The sequence below is a fragment of the Aulonocara sp. 'chitande type north' Nkhata Bay genome, linkage group LG6 (genome assembly GCF_057382095.1).
Source record: "Aulonocara sp. 'chitande type north' Nkhata Bay isolate Kocher_YH1m ecotype deep benthic linkage group LG6, A_spYH_male_GT1.1, whole genome shotgun sequence".
Lineage (NCBI taxonomy): Eukaryota > Metazoa > Chordata > Actinopteri > Cichliformes > Cichlidae > Aulonocara > Aulonocara sp. 'chitande type north' Nkhata Bay.
In genome coordinates this window covers 30439625-30455554 of record NC_141349.1, presented here as the reverse complement: position 1 = coordinate 30455554, position 15930 = coordinate 30439625, and the positions used below count along the sequence as shown (strand labels likewise).

Below are 15930 nucleotides of genomic sequence, written 5' to 3'. Positions count from 1 at the left end.
CAGGAGGAGGCACAAATTAGTGAAACAGGACAACCGACGTGAATACGAAACACAACCATCAGTCTTTATAACCTCTCCGATGTCAGCGTGCTGGGCCGTTGACTCAGCATTTTGAGTGCATTTTGTATTTTTGATCCCTTTTTGCTATTTTGGGGAAATGTTTAACTTCTAGTGTTTACAGTTTGCATAGAGTTTAGACCTGGTTAGGTTGTAAGTTTAATTAGAATTATGATCCATGTTTTCTTGTTGATGTGTATGTATATGTTCGTTATGTCTGTGTCTCCCTCCGTGTCTCCGCTCGCTTTTCTGTTCCCATGTTTCATGTCATGTCTCCCCAGCCCTTCATCTCCCTCCGTTTCCATGTTCTCCTGTTCTTTCCCGGTCCCAGTGTCAAGTCTGTGTGTCTTAGTCTGCGCGATTCCTGTTTTATTTTGATATCTCGTGCTCAGTTTTGCTTCCTCTTGTGTCATTAGGCCTATTCATCCCAGCTGCGTTTCTCGTGTGTTTCCACTTCCCTCGTCACCCTCATGTGCATTTATTGCGGGAGTTTCCCTGTGTTCATCATCAGGTTGTCTGCGCACCTCTCCTTGTGTGTCCAGGATTCATGGTTTCTTAGGTTCTTAGTAGTTTTCCCAGTTTATGTTACAGGTTTGGGTTACATTCTGTTTTTTTCGTTATTTTGTGTCTTAGTGTAAAACCTAAAAAGGTTCACAAATTTAAGTTTGTTTCCACACCTCGTTTTGTCTGCGTTTGGGTCCTCACCTCAAACTCCAAGAGTCTGCAGCAGCAGGCTGTAGCATCCCATTTCAAAATCAGCTAAAACATTAACACTTAAAACAGTATCAGTGCAGAACGACTCTGAACAGGTCTGATTGCTTAAATGCTCTGTGTCCTTAACATGCACGACTATCATCAGCATCTCTTGATTCCTCTCCTGCTTTTGCAGCAGCATCTGAGTTTGGAGCGCGCAGGAAAAACAGGTTTGAGTCTCCATGTGTACCTTTCTTCCAGCTTCTCTCTCAGGCAATTATGAACCATGGCTCTCTCCCCTTCATTAGATTATCTCCCATGGTCTACCAGAGTGTTCAGGAAGACCATAGTCATTACCCAAGCTACTCCACGTTACCGGCAGCACAAAAACCCCGCTTTCACCTAGTAATTTGAGTCAGACAGACTCATCAGGGCAGGAGACAACAGTGAGATATGGAAGTACTACTGCCACTATCTGCAGATATCCATGTCCTGCACCGCCTTGATTACACAGGAGGATTTAGAGTGCACACTTGGCAGAGGCGACGTTCCTGGGGACATATTAGGCTCATTAGTTCCCCGGGCTTCTGCCAGTGGAGTACTTCAGCCGGAGGGATTTGTTGTACACAGTTGTCAGAGTGACAAACAGGGATATTCACAATAATGGAGTTCTTAATAGAGTAGATGCATAACAGTCGGCCATATTCCCGCCACAGAGGCGGTTTTGGTCCCTTTTCGAAAATAACTTAGCGGTCTGTCGCTCCCACTGGAACGTATCATTAAACGCACACTGGTATCTCTGGGGCAGCGCACAACCTTAATATCAATAAGGATCCAATCACTTATGTAATCAGGCAGGAAATAAGATCTCATTTGTCGGCAAGGGAAATGATGCAGCCCATAAAAAGATGAAAAACAGTATTAATTGCCAAGATCCTGTGCATAGGGGGCCCATTGTCACGCTATATGATTTATTCGTAATTCGACATGCTTGTGAATCCATGTGCAGAGCAAAAGGCTCAATTATAGAAACGAATAAGCCAGGGAGCTTTAATTTTTTTGTGCTGCTGGGAGTGTGGGTGTGGATTTCCCTTCAAATAAAGATGCAGCAGGCTGTGCGTGTACATCACAGAAAACACTTGTTTATTTCTGGTCTGGCAGCTCGGTAATGACAGAAAGTTTTTCAGTCATTCCAGAGACCGTCAGGTTTTCATCGCTTATGGAACAGTTGAGTAATGATACAACCGGGTGTGAAATTGCTTTCCTCCCTGTAATGTCAAACAACTACTTAAGAGGTGAGATTGTTGCACAGGGATTTTAGCAAGCCAAAAAAAACCCCTCCAACAAAGCTGCCAATCACAGCAGGTTTGGTGCTCGTGGCACAGAGCGTACACTTCTGTGGGCTCTTTGTTGCTGGAATAAAGGAAAACCGGCAACAAGAAGTGCTCAAAGTCTGTCTACTCCAAGTGACTGTTTGGGGCAAAAATATGGGATTTGTTTTGCTCAGAAAGTTGAAAAGCATCTAAAGTTGACTTTACGGATCAGCTTGTTGACTGGAGCGAGACCTGCTGTGGCTTAAAGGAGATAGAGGACCCACTGGGCTGTTTCCACATTTCGACTGAGGACATTTCTCCAAAAGAGAATTCTGAGGAAAAAAAGAAGAAACTTTAGTTTGATGCTTCACTGCCAACATTAGGGTATACATTTGAAAAAAACATTTAAACACAACTGAAAATACACAGTCGTTACTTCTGCTGAGGAGACTGTATGACTGGTTCAGTTTGTTAGCAGGTTACTCAAAGTTTTGGAAAATTTACCAGAGCTGAAGGTTTGCCCAACTTCAAAGTGATAAAGTCAACCAGAATCTGAACGATGTCCTTGACCTGCTCTACCTCCTGGCTGTGATTCAGGAGGTAGAGCAGGTCATCTTGGTGATTTAATCCATGAGTCTACATGCCAAAGTACCCTTGGGCAAGACCCCTGAGTTTCTCGTCATTTATTGGAGTGTAAATGTTAAACATACCCCACATCCGGTAAGGTAGAACAGCGCTACATAAGAGCAAGTTCTATTATCACTGATCCATCCTTTTTCTCACAAGATATATGGTAATATTAGGGGTTTGGGATAGATTCAGCAGCTCAACAGCTGCTAACATCCATACCTAAGGCCAACTTGGAATAAAGTAGCTAACCTAAGAAACACTTCCTTGGACATGTATTTGGAGTCTCCATCTATCTGACCAGGAGGTTCAAAACAAGTAGTGATGGGATTTCCGGCTCTTTTTAGAGAACCGGCTCTTTTCAGCTCGACTCACTAAAAAGAGCCGGCTCTTTTCAGCTCCGAACTGGCTCTTCAGGTTTTTTGTTGCTTTTTTTGGGAAAAAAAAACCCCCACGGCTCGCGATAAGGAGCCGGCTCGCGTCGTTCACGTCAAAGATCCGGCTCTAAGAGCCATTTCGTTCGCGACCGACACATCACTAAAAGCAAGAACCATCTTGCTGCAGAGTGACAGCACTAACAGCTGTGACATTCTGCCCCCTTTCACAAAGACATGTGAAACTGAATTTGTAATGTTGGGAGATGTTGTCTTGGAGTTTTCAAGAAAATATCACAAATAAATCCAGATCTAAATATCCAATTCGATTCACAGATTCAGTCCATTTACGGTGTAATGCAGCGGTCCCCAACCTTTTTTGCGCCACGGACCAGTTTATGCCCGACAATATTTTCACGGACCGGCCTTTAATGTGTCGCGGATAAATACAACAAAATAAAACTAGTACCGGTACCGAAAAAAGGAAGATTTATTCATAACACGCGTGAAAAGACCCAGGAAAACAGAGTTAACGATAACAAAATAACGCTAAAAACCCTGAAAACCATACATTTCACACCTGAGCCTCAACTCTCGCGGCCCGGTACCGTTCCGAGGCCCGGGGGTTGGGGACCGCTGGTGTACTAAAGGACATTTTCAGGCTTGGTTTCGCTCAGACTGCTTCTCTTATGCATCCGTGACCGCGACTGGCACTGCAGCCTCGATGGATGTGCTGTGGGAATACAAATAGGCTCTGCAGTTGGAATAGATTGGTCATTAAATGGCCTCTAACCTGCGTGATGCCTGAATGCACACTCGATGCAAATAATCCACACACTGTAGTGAGAGGCAGCAATCAGAATATAACTGATGTAAAATGCCTCCTGCTGCAGGGCAGTTTCTCCCCAATTCCACCTACATTTTCTGGAGTTTATTACCATCCATTCACAATTATATCCACACCTACCAACAGTTTAGAAACACCAGTTTAGCTAACAAACAAACAAAACTTCACACGGAGAGGTTTGAACCAAAAGTGAGAAAAGCGTGCAAGAAAGAAAAACTTCAGACGATGCCCTAAATTAAAATTTTTTAGGAGTTTACCATTTTGATTTAGATTTATTATATAGTAATATCTATTAACGTTTATTAAAACAGACTTGGATCAACTTACCAGCTGTCTTTCCATGGACCTGAGCACAGCTTCCACATCTAAAACCCAGCTCTGTGTGGAGCAGGAGGTGGGTGCGGGTTGTCAAAGGGGACACAGGGAAAGCAACAAAATGAAGTATTTCATCATTTAAAGAAAGATGTTGCAAACGAAATTGGCTCATGCGCCTTTTGATCACAGCAGACACAGATCTGAGCATACAGAGAGCTTTCACATTTTGGTTGATAAAATATTAAAGAGGCTCCGGGAGGCAGCAACCTTACTGCACCTCTAATGCACACAGGTGGTCTGCTTCAGTTTAGATGGAAAGGGCAGCCTTCAGTGTAACCAATTTAAACAACATACCTCACTTTACAGGACACGTTTTCTGTTTGAAGATGCTCTACATTTGTCTCAAGGTCATGTTAAGTGTGTAAGGAGGTCCAGCATAAGCACAGTTTTTCAGCAATTACAAATGTTTTCTGGTTTTTGTCTCTTGTCTCATTGATTTGGAGTAAACCTTTACAACGAGGGACACAAAGTTACTCATTAGTTATTTTTTTAAAGTAATTGTTGTTTTAGTTGGTCATCAGGAAGAAAGTCTGATTTATGCATCATTACTATTCTTTTATACAGTATATATAACACCAGACTGGACCCCGTTTTGTTTCCTTCAGAGGGGTGTTAATTCTTTGTAACACAGACTCAACAAGATGCTGGAAATATTCAGAGTTTTTGGTCCATGTTGACGTGACAACATCACACAATCATTGCAGATTTGTTGGCTGCACATCCATGATGTGAAACTCCTGTTTCACCACATCCCAAAGGTGCTGTGCTGAACTCAGATCTGGTGGCTGTGGAGGCCATTTGAGTGCAGTAAGCTCATTGTAATGTTCAAGAAACCAGTTTGAGAGAATTTGAGCTTCGTGATTTGATACGTTGTCCTGCTGGAAGCAGCCATGAGTCAACTGTTGTCATAAAGTGATGGACCTGGTCATCAACAACACTCAGATAGGCATAACTTATGTCCAGTTGGTGCAAAGAGGCCCAAAGTGTGCCACAAAACATTACACCACCAGCCTAAACTTTTGACACAGGGCAGGATGGATCCCTGCTTTCATGTTGTTGAAGGCAAATTCCGACCCTACGATTTGAGTGTTGCAGCAGAAATTGAGTCTCATTAGACCAGCCAACATTTTAACAGTGTTCCAGTTTTAGTGAGGCTGTGCAAGTTCAGAGATGCTCTTCTGCAAACTGTGATTCTAATGAGTTACTGTTGTCTTTAGCTTGAAGTAGTCTGGTTACTCCTTTGACTTCTTGCATCAAAGTATTCTCACCCTGAGAACTGAAAAGTTTCTAATTTCAGATCATTCTCTGCAAACCCCAGACAAGGATATGTGCAAAAAACCCAGCAGAAATACTCAGACCGGCCATGACCAGTGACTTTTATAAATAAAAAGGATAAATTAGAGTCTGTAATACCAATGTGTCAGCACTGCAGCTGTACTCAATTCGTTGAAGCAGAATCTTTGTCATCGGTAGTAGTTTAGTGAATGAGTCGCCCATGGCAACTTGGGAAAAATGGTGCTTTTATAATTGACACAGCCTCCCGGGTGAAAGGGGTTAAGGTATTTAATTTCCACTTAAATTAAAAGTTCACACACAGCTGGAGACAGATCTGTGCCGATGGGCTGATTCGTCCTCGTCTCTCTTAATATTTGCTGTGAGCACAGCATGGTGCAGTTCTGCTTCATGGTCACTGTGAGGTAATTTACTTGTGTTCACAGCTTCATTAACCAAACTAATTAATACTTTAATTGGTACATTTTTTAATATCAGCTCAGTCAAAAAACACAAAAAATGTAGGTGGGCTTTAAGAACTTGCCTGATTGTAAGGCAGTGTTTTATCCTGTATTGGTAAACATATATATAAGCATGTATAGACAAGACATCATTTAAAGGACGATCTTGAGCACTTGACTCCTGCTGTCAGGTGATTTGCTGGCCCTCACGTCATCCTTTAAAAAACTTACGTTCATCACCCTAGGGACCGTTTTCTGCCACGCCCGAAAAATGCTATAAAAAGATTATATATTCATATTTTTTTCCACTTTAAATTAGCCAGTCTTTTAAAACTACTTCTCCCTGAACTATCCATGTAAAGTTTTAATTATATTTCGGGGGTTTTAACCCTTTTAATCGCAGTTTAATTACATGAGCGCACCGTTTTTTTTAGCCCCCCAAAACAAAACGAAATATTTAAAAAAAAAAAACCATTTGAAGTAATATTTGATTGTTATTATAATTAGGCCTTTAGATGGACTAAAGATTGGCACCAACCTTCATTTCGATCGCCTTTTTTTTTTTTTTCAGGACCAGAAAATGGTCTCCAGGCGGCAAATGCTCCTCCTCTAGGCCGAAATCAGTGCATCCTCCTGGGTTAACTCCCGACGATGACCGGGGCATGTTGCGTCGGACCCCTTTTTCCAACACACACGTCCGGTACCACGTCACAACAAATACGTCATTTCCTGTTGATTAAAAAAAAAAATGCACCCTCAAACGGTCCTAGGGGCCGAAAATGGTCCCGCCCGATCAGCGGGCGAAGCCGCTGCTGCACGCCGGAAATGAGGCTTCGTTTCCCGCAGGCCTGTTTAAGCAGCCCGCTGTTTTCCAGCCCGGGGTCAAATGTGGAGCAAGGGCGCCACCCGGTGGACAAATAAAAAAATTACAACTCTAAGGCCAGTACTGCAAACGGAAACATAACCGATCACGATCGATTTGACCGTAATTTTTTTGCCGTGAAAAATAGCGTTTATAATGGGTTTCAATGGGGCACAAAACGGTCCCTAGGGTGATGAGTGTGAGTATTTTTGCTGCTAAGCCGTGTTAGGCTGATGTAAGAAAATCAGACTGAAAATTTGAATTTTTTACAAAAACGAAACCGGGTGGCAAGTTTGGCTATGTTACACCCAACACAGCGGAAATGGCGTTCATACGAATGAAAAAAGTGGCACAAAAAGAGCCCAGTATGACGTAAGGGCTGGACATGTTTTGTGTCCATTTTATGCTTTTGGAGGAAAGGGTCCATGAAAAACAGTACACAGTTATTCTGAGTGTTCACCTATGGTGAAACATTTTTATCCTATTTGAAGTGATGTCTTTAAATCTAACAATGCCAAAAGGGCACATGGGCCAACTGAACGAATAGATGAGTATGAAAAAGATGAGAATTATATGCTATGGCCTTAAATGTCACCAGTTAAACACCTATGGCAGATTTGTACTGATATAATTGACACCATTCTTCATCACCAAGTGAACGAATGTGTGTTGAAAGACTCTTTTCTCCCACATTTTTACTGGTTCTGTAGAAAACAAACATTTCTGAAGTCTGGCTTTTACCCAATGTACATGAAGGGAAGGCTTTAAAAAATTTTTTATAGCAAGTAGGTTGGCCTGTGTAATGCCTTACTCATCAAGGACAGTAACAAGTTACCAAAAAGTCACAAGCTTTGCAGATTTTAAGGAATATAAATGATGGAAACTACCAGGATGAAAATGAGAGAGTCGTTTATTCTGAGAAACAGTTTTTGTTACGAGTTATTTTTCAGATATGGCATACCTAATCTATGGATACATCCAAACTATCCTGTTCTCCTTCACTGGTTCAGGTGGGTTTGCTATCCACAGAACTACAATATTTTGATTTGGAGCATTCAGCCATTTTCTCGTCCGTCAAGCACTCAAACCGAATGTCTGAACCTGCAGTTCCTGTTGTAACTAACCAGAATTACTACTGCAACAAGGCCTCATCAGTAAGATCAAATTCTCCTCAATTTTATTCATAAAGTGCTAATTCACAACATCAGTTGACTCAAAGTGCTTTATATTGCAAGATAAAGACCCTTCAATATTAAAAATAAAATGCAACAATCAAACACCCTCCTATGAGCAAGCACTAGCCAACAGTAGGAAGAAAAAACTAACATGGAAGAAATCTTCTGCAGGCTTTAATGAAGTAGAATAGTAAGGTATTATAAGATCTTTAAGTTATGACAGAGCCAGATTTTTCAGGATTTAAAATAAAATTAAAATTGTAGATTTAACAGGTAATAAATGAAGAGAACCCTCTATGGAAGAAATATGCTCTCTTTCCAGTCCTTGTCAGTACTCTTGTGGAGGCATTTTGGATCTGCTGAAAGCTTTTTAAGGAACTTAAAGGAACAACATGACAAAAATTAATTACAATAATCCGGGAAGTAATAAATGCATGAACTAGCTTTTTAGCTTTAGTCTGAGACAGGATGTTTCCCATTTTAACAGTACAGAGCAGATGAATGAAGGCAGTTCTCCGTATTTGTTTAATGTGCACATTGAGGGACATATCCTGATCACAAATGACTACGAGATTCCTCACCGGTGGCCATGGTAACGCCATATAACAAAAGCATCTGGTTATACACCAGTTTCTACAAACTGCGTACCTAAATTTTAACTAAATTTAGAAATTAGAAGTCATCCAGGCCTTTATTTCTTTAAGACATTCCTCTAGGTTAACTAGTTGATTTTTGTCATTGGGCTTAATAGATAGATAACGCTGGGTAAAATCTGCATAGCAATAAAAATGTATACACAGTGTTTTCTAATAATATTGCCTAAGGGAAGCATGTATAATGTAAAAAATATTAGTAAAACTAACCTGTCTCATGATGGTTTGTAATGGTTAGCTTAGTCAGTTCAATCTGACAAACACTAACAAGCTCAATGCATTAGTACTTGTGATGATGAGCCTTAAATTCATTAACTGCTGTATCCTTGAAAGAAGCAGCACGAGAAAAGCCATATGCAAATTATTCATATAATTTGCAGACATAATAAAGGAGCAGTGACACTGACTGATCTTCTGATCGATAATCAGTGTGTTATTGAATTGACCAAAATAGAGAGCATGCCGTCTAAATTACTGAGTATTGACTGTGCTGGCAGTAGTCAGCAATGTGCAGATGCTCTCAGTTTGTTCTGTACCTAGAAAACAAGACTAGAACATGCTCAGGACAGCTTGTGGAAAAACAGTCTTACTCTGTGGCTTTGTCTCTTCTCTATGCTCCACTCGCTCAGATCCCTCCAGTGCCCTGGAAACAATGCATCGGCTGCCCTGCTGTCTCCTCTCTTAGCCATGATGTCGCCTCCACGCAGTGTGCTGGATCACAGCACTGACCACAACCAGCTCCTCAAAGGGCCAACACAGTTTTCACAAAGTGTAACACGAGTCTGGAAACTGATCTCTGTTAACACAGAGCCAAACTGTCGGTGGTAGTCATTGTTTTTGGACGTTATAAGGTGCTGCCTTGTTACGGTCCCATTATCAGTCCAACAAAAGCTGAGAGAATGCACATCTTTTAATGATAGATTGCCTTTCAGTGCAGCGTTTCTAAATAATGGAAGATGCTTCAGCTGGCTTTGGGCTGTGATCATTAGAGGAGGCTGGGGTGCGGTATGAGGGTTTTGCAGAATAATGCAGGTCTCACCTTTCCAGCATGCTCCTATTGCGTCTGAACATTCAAACTATTCATACTGGAAGCTATGGACAAATAAAACACATTTAAACAAACAGGGCACTGAATATAGGAGCTGGATGTTCCTCAAAATATTTTTGACAGGAATATGAATAGGTGGCTGAAATAAAGGCTAACACAGAGGGAAAGGCAACCATTCTCAAATTAACCAATTTAGAATCACCATTCAAGCCTTAACTCACTAATTAGATGTCTGCCCAGGAACAATATCAAAAGTAGTAAAAACTATATGAGCAAACTAAGACTACTGGTGCAGGTGAATCGGAGAGAAAAACAAAACAAAACAGGAAAACAGCACTTTCTGAAAAGAAGTTGTGCTTCTTACATCAAAAAGTTGTTTTACAAAAGGGTTCACCGATAAATGCCACAACAGAAGCTTTTATCTGTGATTATTTAATGGAAATGATCTGTGGCACCAAAATCCATTAATGCTTACCTGAGTTGGATGTCCATTAAGTGAGTGTCACTTGTCAGTGTCTTTGCTCTCCACCGATGGTGACTCCTTCTCCCGCGAGCCTTTTGGAAAGCTGTGAAGGAAGAGGGAGTGGGAGAGTGGGGGACAGGGGGGTCAGAGAGAGGATACGGCAATGAAAAAAGTACTTGTGAAGGTGATAAGTGATGAGATAATGGAGGTATAAGATCAGCATTCTGGGAAGAAGAAAAAAAAGTTCTGTTTTGCTGGTCAGCTTGCACTTGTTTGTTTTCTTATAATGAGAAGGATCTTTTATGATGCGAACCTAAATGGGAAGTGAAATGTTCCCGCTTTGATGTAATTTTCTCTGCACAATAAGTTTCTGGAACAACAACCATGGTTTTGCTGCAGTTTTTAAAGACGCGTTGTTAACTGAAGGAATTGCTCAGAGACCACGCAGAAAACACGCTCAACACCCTAATGATGACTGTTCAATCCCTTCGAGGACAAAATCAGTGCATTACACTTGGAAAACAGCTATTAGGGTCTTCATAGGAAATTTTCACAACTAACTTTGGATTGTTTTAGAAAACATAGATCACTTTCCCCCCCTTCTCCCACAGCAGGAAACAGGCTGCTTCAGATGTGCTCGCACCACCAAAACATTGTATATGGTTTGGGTGATGATGCTGCTGGATCGAGCGGATAAGGAGCAGCAGGAGCAGGAGCTATTGATGTGAACAGCACAGAGAATATATTATGCTGATATAACATAACCCATCATAATATGGCTTATATGCCATACAAAGGATGTTTTACAGGCTAACCAGTATCAAATTCTCACATATCAGGTCTACGGTGCCAAAACCCCCAACCCCGGATGAAAATGGTCCCCAAAAAGCCTAAAATGGTTAAATATAACAATGAATTATACTGCAAAACTATAATTCTTAGGGTTAGGGTAAGATGGCTTTACACTTTGGGCTCATTGTCTTCATTTTCCCTAAGCAGACCTCAAATTCCAACATGAACTTCTATGAGAAACAATCTTACGCTGAGGCTCACAACCCTTTGATTCAATCTTCTTTGCAGATCATTGGGTAGAAACAGCTGATCAAAGTGAACATATTATGCTTTTGTTTATTTTCTGTGACATAATAGTAACTATGGTGGATGAAAGTACAAATATTCTCTATGAGCTAAAAGCTCTGGCTTCAGATTGCTCTAAATAAAATGTTTTTGACCAACTGAGTATCACAGTAAATGTGTATTAGACATGGCGGTCCACTGTTTCTGTCAGGGCTCGGTGTGCGGGCAGGCGGAGACAAGGATCCAAACGCAGGACTCTGAGACTGAATTGCAACTGAAAAACCTCCGCTTTATTGCTAGCGATGAACAAAACGTGAACTGAACAATGACACTGAGCACAGAAACACAGGCAACTCTGAAGGTACGAAGCGACACTGACACAAAGAAACACGGGGCTTAAATACACTGAGGAAGTCATCAAGGATGGGAAAAAGGAGGGAGACACAGCTGGGAGAGATTAGGGCTAACGAGACAGGGGGAGCAAAGCTAGACACGCTGACATGAGACAAACCGTCACAATAAAACAGGAAACAAGAAACAGAGACGCAGACTTGACATTGAACTAAACCTATACTAAGCACGAGACAACCTAAGCACTAATACCTCACCATGAATAACTGAAACATAGATTTATAATAATAATAATAATCAACAAAGCATCAGAGAACCAGAAAATAATCCATAAGGCTCTATCACCTGCTGTTAAAACCTTCTGTTTGCATGGTGCAGCCAATCAGAAGAAAGTTGGCTTATGATAAGAGAGCAGGGGGATAACAGTCTGTTTAAGACTAAGGAACAGTGTACCACCTTGAAACAAGATATAGATAATTTTGAACTGCAACTATTGCAAATGTTTAGTAGAGTGCAAGAACAAAAAATATTCTTTTGTAAATTAGCATAATGGGTTCAATTAAAAGTGTGTGAAAATGTACAAATCAAACAGACTCTACAAAAGGGAGTTTGGTTTGGTACTGGCATGATGTGAAATGTGCATAAACTCTGGATATAGGTATGTTTGTGTGAAAATGGATCGATACACGTCTCAGTGGCAGTATGTTTAATATTGTATCATAGGAATTTTTTAGCTTGTGTGAATTTGTTTCATATAATTACCAATTCATTTAAAAATCAGCTCTCAAAACTTAGAAAACCTTTTCCATTAACCCACATTCAATTTAACCTCACAGGAAATAGAGTACGGTGTAATTGGGGTGTTTGTTCTGTATTTATTTAACGCCAGAACAAAAGGATGCGTATTACTGGATGTGCCGGCATTACTGAGAAAACTGACAGTTTAAATCCAAGGCAATTACTGAGCAAAATAGTGCTCCTCAGAAAAAGGCCTAAATCCATCACAGGATATATTAACAGGCTCATATTAAACTCCTATTCAGATATCATACTTGAGATAATATCTGCGTTATTATGAGACTGTATTTAGAACTCTGACTGGTGTTAATAGTCAGTAGGCCACATTTCAGATCAGTTTTAATATATGTAGCACCAGTCCTCAACAAAAGGGAGCTCAAGGTACTTTTAAAAAATATATGTCTTACAGAGAGATACCCAGCAACCCCATATGAGCAAGCACATGACAGCAGTGGGGAGGAAAAACTCATTTCTAACAGGAAGAGATCTTAAGCAGAACCAGGCTCAGGAAGTGCAAAGCAATCTGACGTGACTGAGGGTGATGGGAAGCACAGCAGTAACCCTCTTAAACTAGAACACAGTGATTAAAGCGTGCCTGAACAACCCCAAATGACATTCAGGTACTTCCAGTTAACAGAACTTGAATCTGATTGGCAGGTCAATGCCTGGTAATGTTAAATGAGGTGATTTTTCATGTGCAGCCTGGCATTGATTGTAGTGGTGACATGGAGATGCCGTCTCAAGAGAATAATGACATCCCACAGCTTAAAGTCTCAACACGTCCTTCTTCCTTCCTATTACTGTGATGTGTTCATGGTGCAAATGTCAATAAAGTTGTGGTTGGAGCTAGCTAGCCTATGATAGCGGAGTTAGCAGAAACAGATTTTTATTTATTTTCCAATTTTCATTGGCAGTAATTTCAAATGCTTGAACCAACATCTCCAAACACGCAAATTCTGCTCAGTAAAATTAGATAAACCCGAAAGTCTAGATAAATATAGATACAGACAAATAAATATATGGATCTAGATACATTAATATAGAGTTAAAAAACAAAAAACAACAACAACAACAACAACAACAATCATGTATAGATCCTGAATCTATACATAATGTGTTACTGAATTATGGATGAGATTATCTTTGCAATTGTAGTCTTTTGGTTAGTAGTCTTTTAGCAGCTCTCACCATAATTTTGGTATTTCCAGTCAGCTTTTACTTCTTTCTAGCTATAAATAGCATCCAGTTCTCAGAAATTCCCTTCAGTGAAAGAAACCACTATGAAGCTGACTAATGGTGAAAGTCAACAACATTTCACAGTAATCATTGCTTGTTTTCCAGCACACAGTCACCTCTGAACAAGTCCTAAACTGAACTGTTGTTCACACTAAATAATTGCTATGTTCATCTGTAAGTGATGAACATCATTATGAGGTAAAGATACAGAGACAGACCAAGCCCAGGGACTGCACATTTGAAGGCAAGAAGAACTCACGTTGCTGTCCGTGCTTTCTCATACTCTGGCAGTAGGCATAAATCTTCAACCGAGGTGCCGCACCACATTATACATAACCGTGTGGACAAATCAGTATGTGCCAACCTGAGAATGAGCACATCTGAAGCAATGAATCCTAAAAAAAGACCCCTTCTCATCGAGGGCAGGTGATGAAAGCAAAATATATTCCATTGCTTTTTAAAAAGTTACCTGATTCTCAAAGATTCTGAGATATGGGATCACATAGAAGTCGCATGATGCTTATGATTGTATTGTTGAGCAAGGTCAGAGAGTAAAGACATTTTGTGCTTTTTTTTTCCCATTAGATCACTACTTAGAAGGGAAGGTTTCCTAGAGAGTGCTGAAAATAAACCAGAAGTCAGGATTTAAACCAAGAAGCATGTTAGTGACAGCAAATGCGCACTTACAGTCATTAAAACTGCATCACAAATATGTGTGTGTATGCCTTTGTCTCTGTGAAAGGGCAACAAAAAATTGGTGTAAATACCACTAACGACTACAATGAATACATGAACAAAATCTTATACTCTACATTTGCATAAACGATTAAACATTATTTTCTGGAGCATTTAAGAATGAATTTGACTGTTAATGAGCATCACTTTAAAGGCAGTATATTAAGCTGTCACTCAGCTTTGTGTTTATATTCTTCCATTCTATAAACTGCTGAACCTTGGTGAGCCTCTTCAGTTCATTCTCCATTTGCTGCTGCTGTGTTAGCTCGTCCCACTCAAAGGCAACTTACTGATGATTGGCTTCCCCTTGTAAAAAGGTGTGAAGAGCAGGTGGGCAGAGCTGTTGTGTTCACAGATAAAGCCATGTGCTTGAGATCACCATATTGGGGATATCCACTCACTCTGACATCATATTGAACCAGGAGTAAAAAAAAAATAAAAATAAATAATAATAATAATAATTATTAATATATATATATATATATATATATATATATATATATATATATATATATATATATATATATATATATATATATCTCTGAAATTGAATGTTTGGGGATTGCTTCCAAACATTCAAGCACTTACTTTGACCATGATGGGCATATAATATTATAACACTGCAGATTACAGCAGTGGTATAAACAGGTCCACTTAAATGATATTAAGTGATATTAAGCTCCACAAGTAGAAAAAAAAACATTGTTAAATTGAAAAAAAATTAATTAAATGAATCCTAAAATACAGAGTTTGATTGCCAAAATACTTCTTCAGTCACCTGTTGTACCTTCAAGAATTAATTTTTTTTCAGTCGTGTTTTCAGTAGTCAAACCAAAGTCAAATCTCCAGTGCAGGTAAACATGAGTTTAAGATGTAGCAGATTTATTATACCAAAATTAACGTACTTGTACTGCATGACTGCTGCTCCAAACAAAGACAAAAACCATCAACTCAGATGAACAAAAAATTAATAACTTACGTCTTACTTCGGCTGAAGAAATGCTGGCGCAGTACAAAAGCCAGAGTAGAGAGAAACATGATGGTGGTGCACATGGTCCCAAGAGTCCACCACCACCACCACCCTGCATTCACAGAGAAAGCAGCCTCAAAATATTCCACCCATTCTGTAAACCTCAAGCACAGCTGAGAAAACCATTTCCCAGTTACCAGGTCTTTGTCTCTCCCCTTGCCTGGATCAGGAACACAGGAGGATTAGTCAATCCCAGATTAGAAAAGATGATATGCTGCAGAATTGAAGAACAGCCCTGCACTGCACATATAAGCTACAGTGTGTGTGCGCACTTGTTGTGCATGATTCATGTTTCTGCACTGCTTGATTTTCCATGAAATGCAACTGGATTTTTTTTTCAGTTATTCTCCAACTTTTTCTGCAGCATGTAATATCAGCTGCTGTAACATCTATTACCCAACAACCCGCCCTGCCCGGCCGGCCTGCCTAAGTTTTCCCCAGTCACCTCATCATCAGCTGCTCCACACCTGCCCCTCATTTCCC

General features: G+C 40.3%; 1 long non-coding RNA gene across 1 annotated transcript; it reads right to left on the bottom strand.

Moving 5' to 3' along the window:
• Window positions 1-1872: 1872 nt before the first annotated feature.
• LOC147328091 (uncharacterized) lies at window positions 1873-15627 on the bottom strand. Its single transcript, XR_015129918.1, has 4 exons — window positions 15397-15627; window positions 10233-10323; window positions 4239-4289; window positions 1873-2395 (listed from the first exon to the last, which is right to left on the bottom strand). It is a non-coding gene; the product is annotated as an uncharacterized LOC147328091 (long non-coding RNA).
• Between the last annotated feature and the right edge of the window lie 303 nt (window positions 15628-15930).